At 45.3% G+C, this 7,511-nt stretch overlaps 1 pseudogene; it reads right to left on the bottom strand.

Annotated features, from left to right (window-relative positions):
- Positions 1–3,819: 3,819 nt before the first annotated feature.
- Positions 3,820–5,286, bottom strand: LOC149837400 (F-box protein SKIP2 pseudogene; annotated as a pseudogene).
- Between the last annotated feature and the right edge of the window lie 2,225 nt (positions 5,287–7,511).

Raw genomic sequence — 7,511 nt, 5'->3', positions numbered from 1 at the left:
GTAACCTTTAACTGTTGGGTTGTATACCCCTCGATACATGTGATTGTACCCTTAATTTGTTTCATAGTCATGTATGTTGTACTTACCTGTGGTCGTCCAGACTTGCGGCCTAGCTACCCTATTTACCCTTTGTTTCTGTTGTTTTCAGTAAAACCCTTTAAAAAAAAATCCATAGAAAATCTGAGGTTTTTTTTCCAAGGTCGGGGTTTGGGGCGCCACACATTCTCCTCACTCAAACCATTGTCATCCATGACAATGCCGGTGTAGGTAAGAACACGACCTTAACTAATATGTCAGTTTCTCTTTGCACTTATTGTTAGTTTTCTTTTCACCCTACTCAACTTGTTCTGGTTTTCATCCACCATCGTTGTAACCTTTAGCACATCAAGTATCATTCCTCAATGTGCATTAATCACTTAGACAACAATCTTTCGCTTAAACATCTTCGAGCATTTTTCACTCGTAGGACCCCAGTATAGTCTCATACACAAATAGGCCATTCTTGCCTGCACGACAAACTTGTCATCATCATGCTCATGGTTGGGGTACCTTCCGACCTCAGCAAGAGCAATTTTAAACCCTTTGTGGTCTTCGCAGAGAAGAGTGACTATCAACGTGTGCCACAAGGATATCAACTCCCTTAAAATACCATCTTGTGGTTTTTCAATGGTCCAACCTAGTCCTCAAGTGAGGGATGCCTACTTACGTATCACTCCAAAGTGGTCCTTCAAAATGTCTTACTAGGCACTCATCTACACAAGGGGCAACATGACCCAGCGTTGCAACTCTCATCTGGAGCTAGCATGCTGCAACTCTCATCCGGAGCCAGCAAAATATTCCTGCATGAACCAAACTGATAAGCCACGAACAATAAATTTTTTTGCACACACTATCACATAGGAACTTCCAAACTAAAGGGACCTAAACAACGAGTATTTTGCTCAAGATGGACATTTTGCTAACCCACAAACTTAGGAGATAACATAAAAGTTTAATTAAGTCTCTCATACTTAAAGGTGCAAATCTATCAAACTGAATCCAACGTGCATTTTTTTCATACACAAGGTAAATGTTATGCTCCAGTTGTGAGTCAAACGCATAACTGGTATGAATCTTTGGCTTATCTGCGTTCCCTTAGCCAATTTAAAAGTAACCTTACACTTCTGTTTACCATCAACAAAATGACTCATACCACTTTACTAATAATTTACTTCTACACTCGGTTAATCACACTTCAGCTACGCAAATTTGCATAAATAAGACAAACCATCATTGTCCTCTTCAATGTCACACTGACTGAACAATAAGGTCGCCATGAATCTTTCTGCACTGATGACAATTTGTCATGGGCATAGAAATTTTTGCAAATCTGTGATGCACCAGACTGCCCAGTCTAGCCTTTCTAACGATCAAAGGCTGAACACCAATACTTTTCTATGTGTTGAATCATTTTGTTGGTTATGTGTATCACCTCATGTGTAGCTGCCTAGTAGAAGCTGATTAAGCACATCTCCAAATGTATATTCTACTTAGTCTATGCAGTTCGTGCATAACCATCTCATATCAACTATCACTTTTAAACAGTGCATAGACAACCTTAGTCTCACGTGTTATAGAGCGTATTGTGATTTCATGCATATGCTACAACAAAACCTCGCCACTGAAAGAACAAGACCTTGCGGTCCCCGGTCTGAAAACCAATTGATGATTGAATATCATAGCGAAGAGCATCATCCAGACTCATTTGTTGGTGTCTAAGCATTTACTCGCCTAGTCTCGAGTCACCATACTCGGTTGGAATCACCTAGGGTGATTTTTAGAGGAATTAGCCCTAACTCATACGCACTCTTGTGCATCCAAATGTCAATTCTCAAAAACACTCATCCAAACATCTTCGAGCATTTGTGGGACACTCATCCAAGTCCAAAGGTCCTTAACCCAATCCTCAAAGACAATATCCTTTGATCCGCTGACACTGCTTAACTAAACAATACTTTATATATGTGTCGTCATATGGCGATGCACTGATGACGATATTGTTGTCTATCGCATAAGCTAACACGTACTGCACATTCCTACGCTCAATGCACTTTCTACTTAGTAGAGCTCTGCACTGCACATGCCCCGTTCTGAAGGCTCGATTCGGAACAATGAGATCCTTTTCAATAACCATGAGTTTTGGCATGATGTTGACACTACATCAGCTTGCGCCACGCCACCTCGGTCGCCCAAATATGAGATCTGAGGCTTTCAATCGTCTCAACCCTTAGATTTTTAATGCATAACCGGAAAATAAAAAGAAAAAAAAAGCAACCCACGCTGGACAAACACTGCCTGAACAATCCAGGCAGCGTTCTGTTCTCAACGCAACAGTCTCACATGTGGAATATATGATTGCACAAATATTTGTGCACCCTCCATCTTGGAGACCGGGCCTGTCAGTTGTAGGATCCAAGGTCTGATGGAGGGCAGATACAACACGGCAACTGTCTTTTTTTTTCATGTATCAAAAGCTGGACAGCCTGGGCAGTAGGGTATGCCTCCGCCTGAGCATGTCCCACACATCAAACACCCCCTTAAGAGCTTGACACACCTAGTTACAGTTAACTGGGTCAGCTTAAGGCTTTCAACCAGATGAACAATCAGAGTTTAGTACCCGGGGTGGCTGGGAGCCTGAAATAGCCCTGGTTTTAACCACTTGAGGGTGGGCCACATGGCAGAGCATCATTTTTTTCCGGACCCACCACCTGAACCATAGGTTTCTGTATCTTAAAACACAAAGAATAAAAAACGAAGTAACTCTATTTGAGATTGGTAATGATAGAGTGCTCTCAGAGTACCTACTCTAGATTGTAAATTTTTTTAATCTTTTGTAGTTGATCAGATCCTATACAGATATGATCTATAAGCTTTATTCAGGAGAAAACAAGTTTTGGATATATATATATATATATATATATATATATATATATATATATATATATATATATATATATATATGTGTGTGTTTCAAAACCTTTAAAAGTCAACGGCTCATAATGTATCAAAATTTTATGACTTCAAAAAATTTATTTTTATATCAAAAAACATGATCCAAGGCGTCATTCCTATCAAATAAGCTATGTTGAATAAGGTTTAATTGAGAAGATACAACCATGATTTATAGTATGTTGGAATAGGTACACCACCTAAACATTACTCATTTGAGATTACCAAAATCTCTTGTATGCTTACATATTTTCTCGCCGTTTTCCATGGGTCATTGATATAGGGTGACGTCTACCCTTTGATGAGAAGAATAGCAAGAAAGGTTATTAAGTTTTTGCAACAACACCAGAGTCCAATGCAAAGTTATGTCAACATACACGGGAATACGAGCCCCATGTGCTTGTATAAGTAGTGCTCATTCAAAGCCCCGAACACCGTGGGATTCAGTGAATCATGGGGGGGCGAACATACACCACCCTCTCCTTTAATCCGATCACCTACTGTATTCATCCACCTTTTTTAAGAGAGAGAAAAAAATTGAGGAACTACAAAAATTCATCTTATACAGTTTACTTGGACAGATGTGTTTATCAAATCACACCAAAGAAATGTCATCACTCAACACACGAACAAAATAAACAAATGAGATAACACCATTCAGATAACTAATAGCTACAATGAGAGCCTTATTTTCTACATAACACTAACGATTTCACATATTACAGAAACAGGAAAAAAAAAAGAATCATAAACAATTTGATTTTCTCAGAAACAAGCACCGAGAAAGAAGAAAGGCAGCAATTCGACTTGAAACCTCAAAATCGCTCACCACTACCATCTTCTAATGATGCCAGAAATAGCACTCCTCCCTGAGAGCAAGCTCATCTTAGCTCTGAACGCTATAGACTTGCTTCTGAGTGTCTTAGCTACACCGGTTGTTCCTCTCACGTCGTCAACCAATACCTCCTCCAAATTCTCTTTACTCTCCTCCTCATCATCAAATTCAAACTCCACTTCCCTCCCACCAACCCTCCTCCGCTTCAACACCTCCATCCCCTCAGCGCTCACCCCTTTGCACTTCTTCACCTTCACCTTCACCAATTCCGGGCACCCGACGGCCAATGCGATCACGCCCGCGTCCGAAACCGGGCAACCCTTGATGCAGAACTTCCTCAACGACCTAAATTTTGCCGCCACCACCGCCAATTCTCCGTCTCCGACGGTTTCGCTCCCACAGAGGGCCAACCTCTCCAACCCGGGGCACCCTTCCCCCAGCTCCCCCAGGCTCGAGGCCGTCGGATTCAACCCGATCAACGCCAATTCTTTCAAATTCCGGCAATTCCTCGCTAATCCGACCAGACCCACATCGCCCATCCTGCTCATCCTCCACCCGTCCAGCCTCACCCGCCTGAGCCCCCTGCAACCGGCCACTAATCCGGCGATCCCAGAATCGGTGCATTCCGGCGTCTTGATGAGGTGAATCGATTCGAGGCCCGCGCACCTCGCCACGGCCAAGAGGCCGCGATCTCCGACGAAGGATCGCTCGAGATGGAGGTGAACCAACCCGCGAGCGCGAGCCGTAGCTTCATCTAAGATTTGGTCCCAATCTCCGGAGCAGCGGATGACGGTGAGGGACTCCAATTGGGTGGAGCCGACGACGAGGGGAGCGAGGGCGTCGGCGTTGAAGAGCTCCTGGAGGTGGATCCGGCGGAGGTGGGAGGAGGTGGAGACGAGGAGGGAAGGGGGGTCGGAGGCGAGGCCACGGAGGCGCTTGAGCGAGAGGGTGTGGAGGGAGGGCGAGGCGGAGAGGAGGGAGTTGAGGGAGGCGGCGCCAAAGTTGCAGGAGGAGGCGGAGAACTCGGACAGGCGGGGGAGGGAGAGGGATACGAAGGCGGCGTCGGAGAGGTGGCGGCAGGACTTGAGGCGGAGGGAGAGGAGGTTGGGGCAGAGGAAGGAGAGGGAGAGGAGGGTGGCATCGGTGATGGAAGGGGAGGAGCGGTCACAGCGGAGGGTGAGGCGGGAGATGGAGGGGAAGCGGGCGGCCAGGAGGGAGTGGGTGGGGAGGGAGGAGGTGGCGCGGAGGGTGAGGCGGTGGCGGGAGAGGGAGTCGACGGCGAGCCAGCGGCGGCAGACGAGGGAGCAGCGGTTGCGGTCAGGGGTTGGGAGGTGGTGGAAGATGAGGGCCAGGCAGTCGTCCGGCAGCTCCAGGGTGAGATCCCTCTCTGTGCTGCTGCTGCTGCCAGTGGGAGTAAGATGATTTGTTGATGGTGGTGGTGGAAGTGAAATTGTTTGGCCCATTTGAGCGAGAGAGAGAGAGTTTTTTTTTTAAGTGTTGATAGAGTGAAGATGAGGAAGAAGAAAGGTTGGTGAAGAGTTGTGACACAGAGAAGAAGAATGAGGTGGGGGAAGACAACTTAGAACCTCTTGTTGGTGTAGCAGGCGGAGCTCATATTATATAATGAGTAGCAAAAATTGGCATCATCTCCCTAGTCTAAATTTATTGGCAGAAGCATGGGTTAGTTTTCTGTTATTTACTGTTAGGGGCTTTTTGAGAGAGAGAGAGGGATTGTGGCAGAAGCATGGGTTGATTTTCTTAAGGAAAGTGGATATTTATGTAACAAAACAAGCAACAATGCAAAAAGTGATTTTACAGCATTAATATCATGATTAAAATGTGATAATTTAAAAAAACAGATGATATTTTGAAAATATTGTATTTTCTTAATAGGCTGTAATAGGAGACCCTTTCGTTGAAACTCATAAGTAGGGATGGCAGTGGACCTGGGCGGGGACAAGGTCTCCACCCCGCCTTGTTTCAAAATCCAAACCTCCATCCCTGCACCGGGATGGATTCTAACCTCCACCCCCGCCTCCATCCCCGTTTCATGTCCTCCATCCCTGGTCCAAACGGGGGCGATGAAGGGCATTCCCCTTAGTCTATAATAATTCCTTAAAGGGTTGGGGATGGGGCTAGGCGGGGATTGGGATGGGGGCGGGGCGGGGAAAAGCGTAAGTCCATCCGCGCTTCCATCCCTGCACGGGGATAGATTTTGACCTTCATCTCCGCCTCCATCCCCGGTCCAAACAGGGCAAGGCGGGGTGGAGCCCCGATGTCCCTTGGTCCACTGCCATCCCTACTCATAAGCGGATGTTGTTTTGACCAAGCCTGACCTAGTAGAAGTGTTTAGCATGGACAAAATGATAGGAAACAGCCATTGGATCGTATCTTTTTGACATACAAATGCAAATTTTTGATGATTGAAAATTGGTTACATTGTAAGCTGTTGATTTTTCAACCCTCAAAAAATCCAACATATGCATCAAAGAACATGATTGTAAAGATCAGTTTCTACCAGACCAAATATGTAGATCATATTGAGGGAGTCAAAGTGCAAAAAAAATTAACTCGTTTTTAACTGAAGGGTTTGGGACCCTGTGGTCAAACAAAAAAATAAAAACTAGGGTTTTGGAATCCACCAGGACAGCCATTTGCAACTGTGGTGCAATTTCATATACATGGCGGTTGCTGGTACACGGTGCAGTTGTTTGATAGCATGGAGAGTGGAAATCCTTTTTTTGTTAAAAGTGTTTGGTCAAGCAAGTTGACTCAAAATTGTTAAACTCGAAGGACGCCTTCAACGGCTGGGACACGGCTAATCGTTTTGTGGGCCTTCAACTGGTCAAAGTAGAAAAAGTCTCACACTTCCCACAACTCTGACCGGTTCCAATTGGTAGGTCCCCCGCTCCTGCAGTTGCCTCCAACCATTTACAGTCAACTGGTTGGTCGAGCTAATGTGGCGATCGGCTTGGATTCATGGGATTCAACTTACTCGATCAAATTAATTAGGTCAGACTGAGACTACACTGGGTTTGCTTCATTATCAAGGTTGGAAGGGTTATGGGTTTGGAGCTGAATTCAACGCCTGGGTCAAGTGAATGTTCAGAGTAGGGGTGGCAATTTCTGACACGACCCGCCAACCCGCCTCTTAGGCGGGTTCGGGTTGGGCTTAAGCCAACCCGTTTAATAAACGGGTCGACCCGCGTAACCCGTTTATTAAACAGGTCGGGTTCGGGTTGGGGGTATGCCAACCCGCCAACCCGGCTGACCCGTTTAATAAACGGGTTAGGCGGGTGGGTCAACCCACCAACCCGACCCGCCAACCCGTCTGCCAACCCGCCAACCCGTCAACCCGTCAACCCGACCCGCCAACCTGACTACCTGACAACCCGATTCAACCCCTATTAGCTAAAATCAGGCTCAACTGAATCGAGGTTGAAGCGGTCCTTGTTTCATTTTTTGTAATTTTTCACTTTTATGATTTTTTTTTTAATTTTAAAAAATTAAAGGAATCAATTCAGCCATTCAATTCGAGCCTGAATTGGCCTATCCTCTAATTCTTTTTTAAAAAACAATCCAGGTCTGAAACTGACTCTAACGTTGTATAAAGAAACGAAATCAGGGCAAGAATGAGATACCTAGATGGTTGGGTCGCACTGTCATAATTCATAAATTGAGGGTTCTT

The sequence above is a fragment of the Nuphar pumila genome, chromosome 5, assembly GCF_984573655.1.
Source record: "Nuphar pumila chromosome 5, dmNupPumi1.hap1.1, whole genome shotgun sequence".
In the NCBI taxonomy this organism is placed as follows: domain Eukaryota; kingdom Viridiplantae; phylum Streptophyta; class Magnoliopsida; order Nymphaeales; family Nymphaeaceae; genus Nuphar; species Nuphar pumila.
This window is presented reverse-complemented; position numbering and strand designations above follow the sequence as displayed.